The sequence below is a fragment of the Siniperca chuatsi genome, linkage group LG22 (assembly GCF_020085105.1).
Source record: "Siniperca chuatsi isolate FFG_IHB_CAS linkage group LG22, ASM2008510v1, whole genome shotgun sequence".
NCBI classification, from domain to species: domain Eukaryota; kingdom Metazoa; phylum Chordata; class Actinopteri; order Centrarchiformes; family Sinipercidae; genus Siniperca; species Siniperca chuatsi.
Genome location: NC_058063.1, coordinates 20,188,754 through 20,206,522, shown reverse-complemented (window position 1 = coordinate 20,206,522; position 17,769 = coordinate 20,188,754). Strand labels below are relative to the sequence as shown.

At 39.8% G+C, this 17,769-nt stretch overlaps 1 long non-coding RNA gene across 1 annotated transcript; it reads left to right on the top strand.

The window, feature by feature from the left end:
• The first annotated feature begins 810 nt into the window (after nt 1–810).
• LOC122869713 lies at nt 811–17,587 on the top strand. Its single transcript, XR_006376389.1, has 4 exons — nt 811–1,237; nt 4,592–4,698; nt 7,047–7,120; nt 17,379–17,587. It is a non-coding gene; the product is annotated as an uncharacterized LOC122869713 (long non-coding RNA).
• Nucleotides 17,588–17,769: the final 182 nt, after the last annotated feature.

The window sequence follows — 17,769 nt, the reverse complement described above, 5'->3', positions numbered from 1 at the left end:
AGCTTATACCTTTGCAACTACAGGAAACAGCTAGTCTGGCTTTGTCAAATGGTAACAAAATCTGACTACCAGCACCTCTAAAGCTCATAATTAACATGTTATATCTGGTTTGTTTAATCTGTGCAATACCGAAGTGTAATAATGACAATTCACCATTTTATGGCCGGTTATTTTAGCAAACAACCAGTGCTGTTTCTGGGGTGGACGGTCTCCACATGCTAAGCTTTGTAAGCTAACAAATCTCCTCATCCATAAAAACAAAACAAAAAACACAACAAACTGGCTCTTTCTGTTTTAGAAGGGTGACAAATGAACATAATATGTGCAGAAACGTTTTATTATGAAATGATTTCACTGTCCAATAAATTCAGATCAGCAGGACAAATGTTTGACTGACTGCATTTCAAACTATCATCAAACAGAAAGTAATTATCATTAAATGTTTCCAAAACTGATGGGGAACATACTTATTTATTGTCAAGCCGTGTCTGAATGTTAACATTATCTAATATTCAGCAACTGCAGCTCCCATGAAGCTTTAACAGCACTTCAATGGCTCAAGACTCATAGGATATGAATGCTAATAAAATAATTGTCTAATCTTTGTGTTGGGACCACTGGGACTCCACAGATGAATTTGTTCATTTGTGTGACTTTAACTGAACTTTTATTATGAAACTGAGCTATTGAACTCCCACTGTTTCCCACAATCCTCCAGGAATTCATACTTGTGTATGAACTCTGGTCAGTGTGACCTCTGACCCGTGATGTCACCAGGTCAATAAAAGGATCAGCTGGCCATTGTTCTTTCTCTTCCCTCCTGGCTTCGCCTCCAGCACGCAGCAGACGGCTGCTTGCTGTCCTCTGCCGCATAATCAGCTTGGAGCAGAAACACGCAGCAGAACCAAACTCTCTGATCTACAGCAGCGCTGTGAGGGCCTGCTAGATATCCGCAACCAAGTTTAGTTAGCGCCAGCGGCTGCGACACAAAGTCTGTCAGCTAACTTTAACAAGCAACAAGAGCAACAAAAGTAGCTTAGCTGAGCTAACTGTAAGGAGAACAATAGATGGAGCGACCAGCTTCCTCCGATCTGCACACGGGGACACTGACTGCACAGCAAAAGACTGCATCGAACCTCAATTATTCCCCACCTGGCCCATCCACAATAGACGATGAAGGAGCAGCACGCCAGTGCAACCTCTTTTTCCCTTCCACGGACTGGTAATGTAGCAGCTGGTAAGCTAAGCATAGGACTGTTTAACTTTTGTACATGTAACGTTACTGATGTTTTTTCAAGTTTCATTGTTGTGATGTGTTTCCATCTGTTAGGTTATTTGGTAGCCACATGCTAAGTTGATTTTAGTTAACGTTATGCTCCACACAGACAGTCTCTGCATGCTAACTAACTCCCTTTAACTTGGCACCGTTGTCCAATACTGATCACACACACACACACACACACATATACTTCGATTTGGCCTCAAACACAACCACACACGATGGAGAGGAACTTTAAAACTCCCGTTACATGTGCTTTTCTTTTGCCTGCATCACGTGTTCATGCTCGGTGGGTGCACGCTGGACATATGGTGCAGATAAAAGACACACACACATTCTTTCTGGCATGCACCCACCACACAGACACAGCACACACACACACACACACACACACACGTGTCTCTAGCACGTTAGCTTAGTGCATTTTAGTTAGATTTCATATTGTGTGTTTTGCTTCTGTTAATGTTCTTAATAAATGCTTGTGGATAATTATGCTGGTTTCTTTAATGTTGCACAAGAGGGAATATATCAACAACCTCTTCTGTGTTGAACTCCAAAATCCTCCAACCTACTAGCTATTGATAGTAATTTTGGTTATAGTTATTAATTTAATTATTAATCATTGTTCCAAATTAATAGTTTAGTACCTTTTATGAGACTAACTTGGTTGATTGGGTATCGATTTTCTCTCCTTTAGGAGTGGTGCCCTGAGGTGAATTAAGTTACAAGTTAAATTCTATTATTAATTATTAATAATAGTAATATTAATAATAAATAATAGTAATAATAAAATATAGTGACGCAAAGGAGAGCTTTGTTTTATTTTTGTTTTGCTTTGTTTTTTAGGGGGCAAGATTTCTCCTCATTACTGAATCTTACTCAAACAATATTTTAAGGCTCAGTAATTTCCTCACACAGCTGTTCACCGTAGATTTATCAAACGTTAATCAAACAGGAGGAAATAGTGCATTTGTTGGGGACTATTTTCAGCTGTGGATTAATACACATTTGGAGCTCTAGTGAGTATTTGGGGCAGCAGGACGGTGTATGTGGGATTGAGTCAAAATAAACTGCAGTGTGTGTGTTCATGGTGATAAAGGAACATGTCACCCAGTGCAACAGTGTGGCTCATTAATGTGTTTTTAATAGTTTTTGGACAACAATGGAGCTCTATGGCTCGGAGGAAGAAGATATACAGTAAATTCGTTGTTGGCTTTTCATTGGGTTTGTTGACAATAAGGAAGATATAGAATAACAATGGATCTCTATGGAGCCAAATATTTTTTGGGAGCAGCATCTAGTGGTCATTAGTGGTACTGCATCCTCAGGGACTTCCACACTGGCTTGAGCTCAGTGTCGTTGCTGCGACCTTTAACTAAACCAAGACTATAGGTGAAGTAACATTTTCAACTATGTTGTTTTTATTGTGGTGTTTGTTTTCAGAACATTTAGAGTATTTTTAGGACACATACACACACACACACACACTCATCTCTTGGTTTAAGGTGTGTGTTGCAGCATTAATGGAAAAATCACATTAAAAACAGAGAAAAAAATACTATTGACTCTCAAACAGGAAACTACAGCAGCACTCCTTTCTTTGACCTCCTTAATGATCCATTACTGCAACTCGCGCACACACATGTGTGCGTGCGTGTGTGTGTGTGTGTGCGTGTGCGCATGTGTGTGAGCTGACCTTTCCCAAGTGTTAGCCGGTCTGAGCCATCACAGGAGGTATTAATGGACTAATCACATTAAACAGAGAATCATTAATCATCTCCCCTCAGCGCTGTCACTGCCACGCAACGCCTAATCAACTCTATTGTTTACACACACAGATACACACACACACACACACACACACACACACACACACACAGGCTGGCATGAGTCTGGCACAAACACTGATGCACACACACATAAAGGACATATGAAAACTCACACACACACAGGCATGAAACGAGCAATTTTACAGTAAAACACACCTCAAAATCACCTAAAGACAAGCTAATTCTCCAACATGAATCTCTCTATTCGTCTTTCCTCTTTTTTCTTTAATGGTCGCTATACCTCATCACATTTCACATCTTTTTTTTTTTAAATTTCACATCTTTTGTCTCTTTTTCCCTCCCACTCATCCTTTTTCCTCTCTATTTTTCCCTTTTCCATGTTTTCCTTATTTATGTCATCTTTATTCTCATCTACTGTTCATCTTTTCTTTCTAACTCCTCCCTCTCTCTCCCCTCCGTCACCCTCCGCTCTCTCTGACTCTCCATCTTTCATCCTCTTCACTTTGTACACTGTTTTGCTGATTCAGCAGCAGCATCATTAAGATGCCTGGTAAAAGGCAAGAGACACACACACTTTGCATCTTTATAATCATCACACACACACACACACACACACATATTGCATCTTTAGTAATCACACACACAGCTGAAAGTGACACGATGCTGAACGAAGCTAAATACCTAAAAGTTCATCTAAATTCTTATTTTAATCACATTTCCAACATTGATGCTGATTGGTTGTCGTATTACTGTTTTTGTCAATAATTTACCAAAGATGTTATATGAAGACACAGATTATGTTTGAGCGGTTTAACCCACAGTTTTGAATATTTATTATAGTGCAGTAAATGCACCTTTTCTTTATGTTGTTCTGATTAAAAAGTAAGATTCCAACTTGACTGCAATCATGGATAACTTTATATATGTAAATGTTACTTAAGTTGACCAGATTGCTGTGATGCCTTCAAGTGTGGTTGTTTTTATGCCCTCCTCTGTTGGCTCCTCGCTGATGCTGCTGGTGGTAGAGATCTTTTGCTCCTCTTCTCCATCTGGCGCTAAGTCCTGATTTTCCACTAGCTGACCCTCAGTTTCAACACATATGAGAGTGTTGTTGTTGGCAAGGGAGCTAATTTGGCTAGCTTTTGCTCCACAGGCTGTTTTATTGTTTTTATCTTCACCGGTTTTCCTGAAACAAGTTGTGAGCTTTGCCGTTTCCTTGAGTATTAGCTCACTGTTGGGCTCACTATCAGCTCACTGCTCCAGTGTGGGACTGAAAACAGATTTAACTGAATGCTTGTAGGATTTCTAATAAATGTAACATGTTTAAAGTTACAGATTTTATAATGTAGTTTCATGATAAAGTACACAAATAAAAGCATAGGAAAAATCATTATTTAAATAATAATAATAATATTGAATTTTGTCTTGAATGGACTTGAAAGAAAGCTGCTAATGTTTCCTGTTCCACCAGCTGACCAGCTAAGTACCCTCTTCCTGTTTGTCACTGTAATCAATCCGGCAGGTTTCCCTCCAAATCCGACCTGCGTGGAGGATCCTACGTTCACAACACAGAGGCCACTAAAGACTCCCGCTGCACAGGCATGGTCTTATTTGATTACCTTAACTAAGGTAATGTCACTGAATGAACTTGTTAATGATTTATTGACACTAAAACGCCTCACAGAGCAGTTTTAAAACGTGAAGCCGGGTACAGAGGTTAAAGGATGAATTCAGATGTGTCGGGTGATGAATGTAAAACGGACAATTTAAAGCTGCTTTTTCCTGAAGGAAAGAGGAATGTTTTTCTTTGAAGAGCTGCCAGTTAACACGGCTCACATATTCCACCTCCTCGCACTCTTGTTTTTCCTTCGCTCATCCAATCTAACCATCCTGGAGTCCTGGAAAGTGTGTGTGTGTGTGTGTGTGTGTGTGTGTGTGTGTGTGTGTGTGTGTGTGTGTAAATGATTAGACATGGATAGAGGGAGGAACGGAATGAAAGATCGGGGGAATTCCTTCACTGGAAATGCCAGTTGGTTGCACCTACTGACACAAATAAAATTACATAAAAAGGGAAGAGAAGTAAGATAAGAAGGAAGTGAGGAATGATAGAAGGAAGAAGAGCGGGGGAAAATGATAGGATGGAAATAAAGATGAAAAGAGGTAGAAAGCCAGTTTCATGGGACAGAAAATTAAAGAATAAAGTTGATCAATCAAGGATGGAAGGAAAGAAAAAATAATGAAAGAAGCAAAAGTAAAAAGGGGAAAGAAAGAAGGATGGATACAAGGAAAATAAAGCATGGAAGGAAATATATTACAGTAAAGAAACAAAGAAAAGACAAAGTAAAACATACAAAATAGATAAATAAAATGAAAAATTCAAGGAACCAGTCCTTCAAACTGATCCTGGATCAGTTTTAATGGAGGATGTCATCACACAGTCTGTCTCTCTCTCTCTACACACACACACACCTTTTATCCCTGCATAATCCTGATGGAAAACGACACACACACCTGTGTCATCATGTGCAGGCCAGCAGACACACACACACACACACACACAGCTGACAGCAGAGGAGTGACGGAGCGAGACGGACAGCGAGGCAGATGAAGGAGAGGAAGGAGGGATGAGGAGCGGGAATAATCAGAAACAGTGAAAAGGAGGAAGAAGAAAATAAGAACAGTTTCTTTGTCCAACTTGCATTTCCTCACTTACACACAGGACACCACACAATCTGCAGGGGTTGATGTCTTAATATCTATATATATATAAAAGTCCTTATATATATATAAAATTTGAAATTTTCCACAAAGGAAAACGTGTTCAGGATCTTTTGTGAGAAATGAAATGTCACAGTAATGTGAGCTTTACATCAAATATGGAAATAAATTCTAGAAAGTGAATCTCTCACATGACACATTTTTAAATGCTTCCCATAGCAGCCCATTCAGAGGTCAATATACTGTATAGATAATGCATGTTCAGAGAGAGGAAGAGAAAAGGAGATAGAAGAAAGAAGGAAAGAATTGCAATCGAAATTAAATGTGGACGGTAAGACAATGTCTTGGAAATAAAATTTATATATATATATATATATATATATATATATATATATATATATATATATATATATATATATATATATATATATATATATAATTTAGCAACCAAGCAAGATAATTATAGAAAATGGCAAACTTTTTCAGGAAGAAAAGAAAAAGAAAGAATGAAAGGTATAAGAAATAAAACAATCCAATAAATCAATAAAGTAAAAAAAGTGAAATGAAGACTGACGAAAGAAAGATACAATGAAAAAGGCATAGAAGAAGAAGAAGAAGAAGTGTGAAAGAGCTGAGGATGAACAGATCAGAGTGGAGACGAGTGCATTAAGAGCGGCTGTGTCTTTTAGCTAACGTCTAATTTGTAAGATGAGAGACAGAGAGCTAACCAAGTGGAAAACACCATCTAGAAACTATGATTAAACCCTTCCACTGTAATAATGAGATCTACTCCAATCCCTTTAACACCATCCTTCACATATACACACACACACACACTTATTTTAATCCAGGCTTTTTTAATATAATTTTAAGGTCAGACATGTAATTTGTGTCAGTGTTACTGTGTTTTAATCACTTTATGGACTCATCCTTACGTCGTTGTCTTTCTCACATTCTCTCCTCCTTTTCTTTCTTTACAATTCTGTTAATTTATTATTTGTTCTCTGTCTTTATTTCGTCATTTCTTGCTTCGTTTTGTGCTTTGAGAGCTAAAAAGGTGCGTACATTTACATTTATGCGTAAAAACAAGCTGAGAACATCAATGTGTTTCTTTGATTTCAATGCAAGAATGTAGTGCAATGGGACCATGAGGTGGTGGTGTTTTTTTGTTTTTTTTACCACTAGCACAACTGTAGAACAATGTCTTGATCAGAGTGTCATCATTTTTTGTAATTTCTCTTTCTTCTACCTTCTACCAGTGTGTGAACAAGATCCTGCAGGTGATATAATACACTTCACTGTTGACTGCAGAGGACGGTAGCAGTTGGTAGTGGTATGTATGCGCTGTAAAAAGTAGCAGTGTGCCAATAGAAATGGAGGCGGAGAAGAAGAAGAAGACTGAAGTCCCGGTCACACTGGCATTTAGAAAGGATTTAGACATTTAGAGATATGTGGTTCTTATAGACCATGATGCATTGCTGTAGATTAAACAACCCAACAGTAAATAAAGTAGTTAAAATGAGCCCGACCTAAAACATCTACAGCAGTAAAATGCAACACACACATTAATGCAGCAGGAATATGAATCCAGAAACATCAGATATAATAAACACTGACAGGAGCATTTTACTGCACTATGAGGACTTTCACTTTTGATACTTTAAGTACATTTTACTGATAATACTTAGATGCTTTTACTCAAGTAAAGGCTGTGAATACTTCTTCCACCAGTGGATAACTTCACAAAACAGTAATTTGATGAAGGGTCATAAAGGCGTTGACATTGAAACGCTATGACGCTATGTCTGTTAAAGTTTGACAATCATACAACAGTGTTTTCAGCTCTGTTGCTTCACATTTCACCCACTCTTTTAGCAGAGTTTTTTGGAAAACTCTGCTAACAGTGGTGGAGGCACACCAGTGTTAAAATTTGCACCTTTTAATCTCCGTAATTGTCAAAGCGAAACCCTTCCACAAACGTTTCACACTGACTTCCATTTCCTCAGTGTGAAATGGGCTCTTCAGTCGTCTTAACTGGCTTACAGCCGTCCTCTTCTGTTTCAAAGACAAATCCTATTTTCAGCTCTCATCAGTCAAGAACAGAAGCGAGGACGTCTCTGTTTCAATATCTCATTTAGCCACACACACACACACACACACACACACACACACACACACACACACACACACACACAGGGAGCCTGTTGCCACAGCTGCATCTGGAGACAAATCCCTTTTTCTGCTTTGCCCTTTCAGACAAAAAACACTCGTCTCATTTCCTAACCCTGCCTGTTGCACAAGATAAAAGAGGACTTTGTGTGTGTCTGTGTGTGTGATCAAGTGCCTTCATGTATGTTCTCTCTTTTCTTTTTCTTTTTTCCTCCTCCTTTCTGCTTTCTCAAGACCATATCATGCTCTCTGTGCTTGGACACAAAACTAAATGCAGAGATCGTGTGAATACCTGTAAATCTGTGCAGTATATACGGGGTATCTATGAAATACTTTCTGGGTACCTACACTGGGACAAATATATAATTACAGGGGAAGAAGAGTAACAATTTTGTGTTGAAGAGGGACTTAAATTAAATAAATTGTACCTACTTAAACGTGTAGTGACAGTGACATATTATGACCTTATAAAGTTGATATTAGGAACTTGTTAGCAAACAGTTGCGTGTTTAGACATCCAGCAGTTACGGAGCAACATTATCATTCATTTGGAGCCTTGTTTGTGTAAGTAAGATTAAAGTAAAAGTAAGTAAAATAAAGTAAGATAAGTCCAATATTCACTCTCCAGCTAGTCCCTAACTTTGTCTGTGTGGCATTTGGTGCTGGGTAAGACCAGCGTTTGCATCCTTTGGTGCATGTTTGTGTGTGTTTAGGTTTAGGCAACAAAAGCACTTTGGTTAAGGTTAGGTCATGTTTCGGTTATATATTAATAAAGTAAATATGTTCTGTCTTGTGCTTCCCCTAATCTGAATCTGAAGTGCTGTATTGTAGGGAGAACAGTGAACATTGAGCAGATCGACATGTTGATAGATAGGACTCTAAGACTAAAAGTCAACAGCCATGCTAGCGGCTCTGTGAGGCTGTACACAGGCACAGCAGTGCATCTAGTAGATGTTGAGATATTTCAGTCTGAACCAAAGTTCAGTAACTGACATCGCCATCCCTAGATCTCTTAGCGTGGCTAATCTGGGCAGCGTTACGCTTCTTACAAAATGTACTTGCCGTTGCACATTAGTGGTATATAAAAGTCATTTATAGGAGACAGGGTTGTCTCTGTAGGATGCTGAAATGAAATAATAACACTATTCACATGAGTAGGGTACACTATGACATCAATCATACATCTGTTAACGATCTTCGAGATCTGATGAGGCACAGGTTTGTGCGTACTCCAGGAAACTTGTCCGAGGATGTCCTGAGTTAGCTCAGCTGTGATTGGAGCGTTGGGGCTAAAGGGGAGCAATTAGATCATTTGTTTGTTGCAGAGTTGACCGTATGTTAAAGTATATCTAGGCCTGGAAGAGAATGTGAAAGACAAGATGAAGTTTAACACACACTCCATTTCTCTCTTTCTTGTTCAGTGTCTGTGTGTGTGTGTGTGTGTGTGTGTTTCTGAGCCTCTGGAGGCTGATGGTGTGGTGTGAAATAGAGTCTCGCTGTAAGTGGATGTAATTGAAGCAGGTGATTAACCATCGAGGCTCCTCTGCATGTGTATGAGGAGGGAGGAGAAAGACAGGCAAAGGGAGGAGAGCTGGAAGGCAAAAGACAGAAAAGGAGAAGAGGTTGAAAAGGGGGAGGATGAGGATGAGGAAGACAAGGGAGGGATGACAGCAGAGGAGAGAATACAGGAAAAGAGGGAGATATGGAGAAGACAAGAGGAGGAAGTTAGGAAGGAGAGAGAAACAGAGGAAGAGGAGATGGAAAGAATGAGGATGAGGTACAGAGAGAAAGGAGGAGAAGGAGACAAAGATCAAGAATGAATGAAAGCAATAGAGAAAGAGAAATGAAGGAGAAGAAAATGAGAAGGGAGAAAAGGGGAATAGAGAAAGATTTAATCACAATTAAATAAAACTAAGACAGGACAAAAATAATAGACATGTAGAAAGACAGAAAGAAAGGAAGGAAGGAAGACAAATTGAAACAGAAAAATATGAAAAGTAGGAGAGGAGAGAGCAAAGAGAAAGAGGGAAGGGAGGAAGAGAGGAACAGGAAGATGAGATGGAGGGAATGAGGAGAGAAAGAAAGGAGAAGAGGGAGACAAAGATCTAATTTGTGATCTAGAAGCGAGACCAATAGAGAAAGAGAAAGAAAGAAGAAGAAAAGGGAAAGGAGTAAAAAAGAAAGAGGGAGAGTTGAATAAGACATGGAAAAATACTGGTAGGATTTGGAAAGAAAGAAAGACAGAAAATGGAAAAAGTACAAGAGGAGAGAGCAAGGAGAAGGAGGAAAGGATGGAAAGATGAAGAGAAGGAAGAGAGGAAGAAATGGAGGGAATGAGAAAATTATATAAAGAAAGAAGGTGAAGGAGACAAAGATGATGGATTAAGTGAGAGCAATAGAGAAAGGAAAAGAAAAGAGGAAATAATGGTCGAATGTAGAAAGAAAATACATTGAAAGATTGGGAAAGAGAGAGAGAAAGTCAGAGAAAAAGAAACTGAAAAAAGAAAGACAAGTAGAAAGAAAGACAGAAAGAAAGAGAGCACAGCAGGCTGGTTTTTCCCAGCAGATAGGATCTCTGTCATCAGCTTTCTTTAAGTTTTCCCACATCAGATCTATGCTGCTGCACATTACAATCAGACCTCCATTATCTCCCATTAACCAGCCAGGAAACATGGCGCTGCTTCCTGATTTATTTATTTACCTTTTCCATGCCCTAAACGTTCAGTCTGACTGCTGCTACATGCATGTGACACAATCAGAGATATGTTTTAAAATCAGTTCGGCCTAATGACACTTCTCATTCAGTTCCCAACAGCACAGGAAACAACTCAGACGGTGAAGGTTGTCCGTCACTGTGACGGAAAAGATGCAATCACAATTTAAACTTCTTTCAAAGACGTTCGTTGTTTCACTGTTTCATTTTGGGACAGCAGTCACATACTGTATCCTCACTGATGTTTTTTATGGCTGCCAATAAGGATTATTTCCATTATCGATTAAACTTTCAATTTGTTCCATAAATCAATTCATCTTTTACTCTAAAATGTCAGAAATGCCCATTGCAATGTCCCACCAAGATAGGACCAAGAGTCCAAAACCCAAAAATGTTCAGTTTACAATGATTTAAAACAGACAGAAGCAGCAAATTCTCACATTTGAGAAGCTGTGACCAGACAATGCTCGGCATTTTTTAGCCATGCTAGCAGCATGGCTCTAAGAATGGCAATGTTTGGTCCAGACTCCCCAGATGATGAATCCTAATGACTTTTCCTCTAGCGCCACCATGAGGTTAACATTTTTGGTTTTGAGTAAAACGTCTTGACGACTATTGGATGGATTGCTGTGACACTTGCTACAGATATTCAAAGTCCGAGAGGATGAATTGTAATCACATTGGTGATCCCTTAACGTTTCATCTAGCGCCACCATGAGGTCAAAACTAATGACGTTCCCATCAGCCTGAGCTGTACTTTGTGTTTAGAGCTAATTAGCAAATGTTAGCATGCTAGGACGCTAAACTAAGATAGGAACCTGGTAAATATTATTTGCTAAACATCAGCATATTAGCATTGTCATTGTGAGCATAGCATGCTGGTGTTAGCATTTAGCACTAGTTGTTTTCAATGCATTTTTATCCGGAGAGCGCTAACAACTCATTCATTTCAGTCAGATTTCTTTTTGTTTTTATTTGCACAATGAAGGGGGACTGTAACTCACTTGTTAAACATGTCTCTCTATCCACCACTTCACCAAAGCATCATACAACTTTGATCTGAGCATATCTTCACCTCAACAGTTTCCTACCTCTGGTTAAATGCGTTGTCCATCATCATTACTCGTTTGTTTACTCTTTTCTGACTGAACGTGAGGACCGCATAAGGAAGACAGAGAACCTGGTTGACATTGTGACGGCCTGGGAGACAATAAAGCAGAACATTTTTTTAGTACGAGAGATCAATAAAATGGCCACAGAAAACAAAATATCCTGTATGAATTAACTGTACAGGAATCAGCTTTTCCAGGTCTGTTTTTGATTCAACTCATACTGCAGGCTAGCATTTTGGTGTTTTGTTCTTCCCGTAGTTCTCCACCCACCACAGTGAAGTCACAAAAATTGCAACAGCCTGACATTAACCCATCGAAACGTATCTCTTTCTGACGGGTCTGTGTGACAACATCCCTTATCTCATTCAGAAAGACTACAAGGAACAAGACGGGAGACCAAATTAAGTTTAAACCAACAGCTGGGATTCTCTGCAGCTACATTAATCAAGCTAGAAAGGTTAGCACACAGCAAAACTCTTCTTTTAACAAAAAGGAACTAGTGGAAATATTTTGATTGAAGCATTCTGAATATTTAAGACAAAGGGAAAATATCAAAAACCTCTTGATGTGATAAAAGCTGGAAAACCATATGCAGTGATGGAAAACATTGAGAGGATTTAGGAGAATTGAAATTGGTCATGGTGTTTCTTTGAGCTGCAGGCTGGAGCAGGTGGGTGGAGTTTATTTAATCAGGGCACAGAAAGTATCAGGTAATAAGTTGGTAGTGACTTTAAATGATTTCCTGTGATTGTCATCATTTCTCTCTCTCTTTCTCTCTCTCTCTCTTTTTCTCTCTCTCTCTCTCTCTCTCACACACACACACACACACACACACACACACACACACACACACACACACACACACACACACACGCGCCTGCTATTTGACTTTCCATACAGTGGTTAATGGTTTGCACCTGCACTGCTCTGTTCAGCTTTTTCCAGCGTATCCCTCATCAGTACACACTCGCTGTGTGTGTGTGTGTGTGTGTGTGTGTGTGATCACATCTCTTTCTTTTTCCACATCATGTCCACTTTCTCGTCACACTGCGTCTCTTCTTTGCTTAATTTTGTATAAATGCCAGGATTACACACTCTTACATATTGGATTTTCCTTCAGAGGTCGACAGATGTTAACATCAGGATTTCATCCAAATTCACAGGTTAAAAAGTTCTCCACATCTGACAGATGATGGGACACTACTTCACATCCCGAGGTGATGTTTAGTATTTCATCTTCTCGTGTCTTTCAGTGGGAGTGGATGAGAGGCAAATGTTCACAATCATGCACCTGTCACCTTCTGACCTTTAAACTTTTATATGTTTTAAGTTCAGTTGTCCAACCACGTTCTGTGTTAAAACACACTTTTGTGCAAATTTTTGGTTTGTTTCATTGAGTTTAATGTGTTCAGAACATGCAGATTTGTGGAAATTTTCAGCAACAAATATCCTCAGCCGGGTCCCGGTGGCTGCAGGCTAGGAAAGGTAGGTCAGACGTCCCTCTCTCCAGCAGCGTCTTCCAGCTCCTCCTGGGGGAACCCGAGGCGTTCCCATGCCAAATAGGATATATAATATCTCCAGCATGTTCTGGGTCTACCCCGGGGTCTCCTGCCAGTTGTTTGTGTCCAGAAAAGCTCCAAACAAAGGCAGCCATGAGGCATCCTGATCAGATACCGGAACCACCTCAACTGGCTCCTTTTGACGCGAAAAAGCGGCGGCTCTACTCCGAGCTCCCTCCGGAAACTCATTTCGGCCGCTTGCATCTGCGATCTCACTCTTTCGGTCACTACCCAAAGCTCATGACCATAGGTGAGGGTTGGAACCTAGACTGACGTTGTCTGATACAACGGCTGCATTACTGCTGACGCCGCACCAATCCGCCTGTTGACCTTGTGCTCCATTTTACCCTCACTCATGAACAAGACCCCAAATTACTAAATTCACTTTGGGCAGCAACCCAGTCCCAACTCACAGACCCTGAATGAAATGATTAAATGTCGGCGCTGCAGTGGCTCACCCGGAACAGGGAACTTTAAGCCCCCTCCTGGAGCCAGACCAGTGAAGGGAGAGTCTGGTGACTGGGCCTTAACCAATGGGGTCCAGTCTGGCACAGCCCGAAAGAGTTACGGGGAGCCACCACCCTGTGGGCCCACCACCCGCAGGGATAGGCATTGGGGTCATGTGTACATGACAACATCCAGACAAAAAAGACAAACTTACACAAGCATATATACTGTACATCTGTACATATGACATACAGAAAACATATTCTGTATATACACACACACACACACATATACACATGGACATATAGTACATAACTGCATACTCATCTTTAATGTCCTGCAGGCCAATATTATATATAACATTAAATATAATATTATAGATAATATACAATTTCATCATTTCATTTTATTTATTTAAACTGCACAGATCAGTGATTCATAATTTTATTTCTTTTAATCAAATATCTGCCAGTGGTGAGGTTATTGAGCTTCAAAGCTTTATCATAACCTACCTATATCAGTCAGTGTTTTCAGCTTTATGGCAAACTAAATGTCCCTCTTATATGACCTGATTCATATTATTTCATTAGAAAAAGAAAACTGGGGTTTCCTGCACTGGATGAAACGTTTTAGATTGTGTGTACCGTTTGCTGTACAGTTGTACAGTTTCCTGTTTTGGGGAATTCAGAGCAATCTGTTAGCCTTACCAGCATTGTATTCAGGGGTGACGAACTCAAACTGGACCCGTGATGAAGCTGAATAGTTTTTTATTAATTTACTATTTTGAATATGTAAATTGTTTTAAAGCAGCTGTTTGTTTACAAGAGCTGAATATTTTAAAATGTTTATTATTGGCCCGGCATGATGCAGGTGTATCACTCTCATTGAACCGCAGGACGACACACTGCTGCAGTGGAAAAATTATATGAGAGAGAAAGCTGTCAGAGTGTGTGTGTGTGTCTCAGGAGGGAGGCAGCAGCATAAAGACGCCAGATGCTACTGTGTCAGGCAGGTTAGGTGTGTGTGTGAGAGAGAGAGAGAAAGTGAGACGGGTGAGGAGAGACAGAAGGAGGGGACTGGAGACGAGGGATGGAAAATAAAAAGTATGTGCTTCTCTGCATGTGTGTGGTGTGTGTGTGTGTGTGGCAGATGGTGAGTAGAGACGGAGAGAGGCAGGTTCACATTACAGTATCAAAACATCTACTCATGTTTAAGTGTGTGTGTGTGTGTGTGTGTGCGTGCGTGTGTGTGTTACTGAACCTCTTCTATCAGCTGCTTCGGATTATCCTCAGGTCTTTATCTCCATCTAGTGGTCTGACTGTAATAGTAAAAAACATATCTGAAGAAGAAGAAGAAGAAGAATTACTTCATTAATCCCCCTTGGGGGAAAGTCATCTATATACACACACACACACACACAGGAGAAACCAATACATGCAATTGATGTGGAGAGATGTGAGAGTTGTGGATCGCCAGGGTGTAGATCGCGAGCGGCTGCAGACTTTCGCGGGCTAAACATCACGGCTCGACAAAAGAAACAAGCCCACGTGCGGGTCGAGGGGTTCGCTCAGACATGTCGTAATAACAGCAGGACAGAGAGGAGCAAATGCTGTAGGAGTTTTTAGACAGCAGAGACTACAGCTAAATCGCTGGGAAAAAAATACTTTAGAGGATAGTGTTGGTGAAAATGATGCATATGGATGAAACCAAGTTAAGATCATGTATGTTCCTGCGCTAGTGCTCACAAAGTAATCGTTAAAATAACCAAGGTTTCAATTTCTAACAGCGAGTGCTGTAGTGGAAGGCGAGTTGTCTCCGAATATGGAAAGTAAACTCCAGGAACACGCTGAATTTTTGCAGAAAGACCGATGAAAGAAGTGCTGAATGAGAGATTGAGTTACAGAAGCCAGGGGAACAGAGGCCAGCCCGGATGTGATGTCATGACTTCGGCTGTCTGTTCTCATTGGCTATCCAGGCTGTCAATCACAAGATGCACTGCATAAGTTTTTATCAGTCTGCAAGGAAAAAACATCTTATATCATTCACAACGATTGAAGAACTAGATCCTTACTGTACCACTAACTGTACGATGGATGAAGTCAGTACTTCTACCTTTCCGGTATATTACTGATGTATTGTTGTAATGATATTGCAAGTGCGTGAGTGGATGTGTGTCAGTCATAGAAAGAGACGAAGGAAACAGAAAATGTGAGACAGTGCCTTGACCAACATTTTACATGTGTGTCAATCCCAGTATGTGTCTGCGTGTCTCTCTCTCTCTCTCTCACACTCTCTCACACTCTCTCACACACACACACACACACACACAAACATTAAGTGCTCAGTCCATGCTGGAGGCGAGTGGAGGCATTGCTCTACTAGCCTACTTTAGGACAGGTCACTTCTCTAAAAGCGTCCAGCCACCGTGAAATTCATATTATTTCCATGGAGGACACACACACACACACACACACACACACACACACACACACAGTGGCATCACATATTGAGTGTATAGAATCATCTCTGTGCTGCAAACACGCCTTCTCATAGAAAATACATGTGGAGAAAGACAACTACTAAATCACTAAATGAAAAACTCTAAAGATTTTGTTCAGTTAGTGCAAAAATCACCACATTTTAAAGGCCCCCCTCCAGTCAAACATGTGTTTTGCTTATTGGATGTTTAACCTTCACCGTGCAGAATGACGTACGTGCAGAGTTTGACACTAGAAGGCTGTTTTCACACTTTCGTCTGCTAAAGGAGGAAAGTTTCTCTTTGCTCACGAGCATGATTTGTGACATTACAGCTACAGTTTTGGAAGCCGATATGCAACTTAGAGGACCTCTTGTGTCCCGCAGTTAAACCTTTGAACTGAAAAATATCTGCATATTCATAAATTCTGGATTTCTAACTATTTCTAATGTTGTGGAAAAAAAACAAATTATTATTCCAAGCAGAGTATTTATGTCTTAAAACACGTCTGGAGGGGATCTTTAAATGTAAAATGAAAGGCGAAGCTACACAAATCTACAAATACTTGGATATCATCGCAATATTTTATAGATTAAAAGCACTTATTAAGTTATTTACTAGAAGACTTACTGTACAGGATCACTGTTACTACAGAAGTAGCTGCCACAGTCACATTGTAAGGAATATTATCATAATATTAAAGCAATAAAGATGCTTTAATATTCTGATAATATTCAATTATTGCTGTTGCTTTTAATCACACTGTTTTAGCCTAGTCTATCTAATTTATCTTTAATTCATTCTACACAGTGTAAAAAATACTCCAGGTAAGAGTGGTGCATTCAAAATATGACTTAAGTCAAAGCACACAAGTATTATCAGAAAAAAATTATCAAAAGTAAAAGTACTCATTACGCAGTGTTATATTATTATATATTATTGATTTGTTACTACAGATGCAGTTAAGTATAAGCGGCATTTTAATGTTGTAGCTGGTCAAGATGAAGAAAATGCCAATTACTTACTGGACTGAAACGCATCATATATCATAAAGGTATCATGTAATTTGTATGTAAAACCTTTAAACCCTGCACACCTGTCGTCCACCCACACAGGTGTTTTCCCTTCTGTTGCCTGATGAGTGCTGTGATTGAATTCCCAGCACAGCGTCCCTACACCTGGCCGCCGGTCTGCTGAAACACCTGCGCGGCTGCGCAGAGGAGCCACTCATTCACCAAGTCATTCGTAATTAAATGCATCAAATAAATGCGGTGGAGTGAAAAGCCCGATATTTCCTTCTGAAATGTAGTGGAGCAGAAGTATTAGCACCTCAAAAGTATACTTAAGTACAGCACTTGAGTACTGAAAATAAACTACAACGCTGAAATGCTGCTTGCTGATGTTAATGCATCAGTATTAACAACTGTGATGATGATAATAATAAAATATAATAATGAGTACTTTTACTTTTAGTAGGCCACATTTTTCTGATGTTTCTTTCACTTC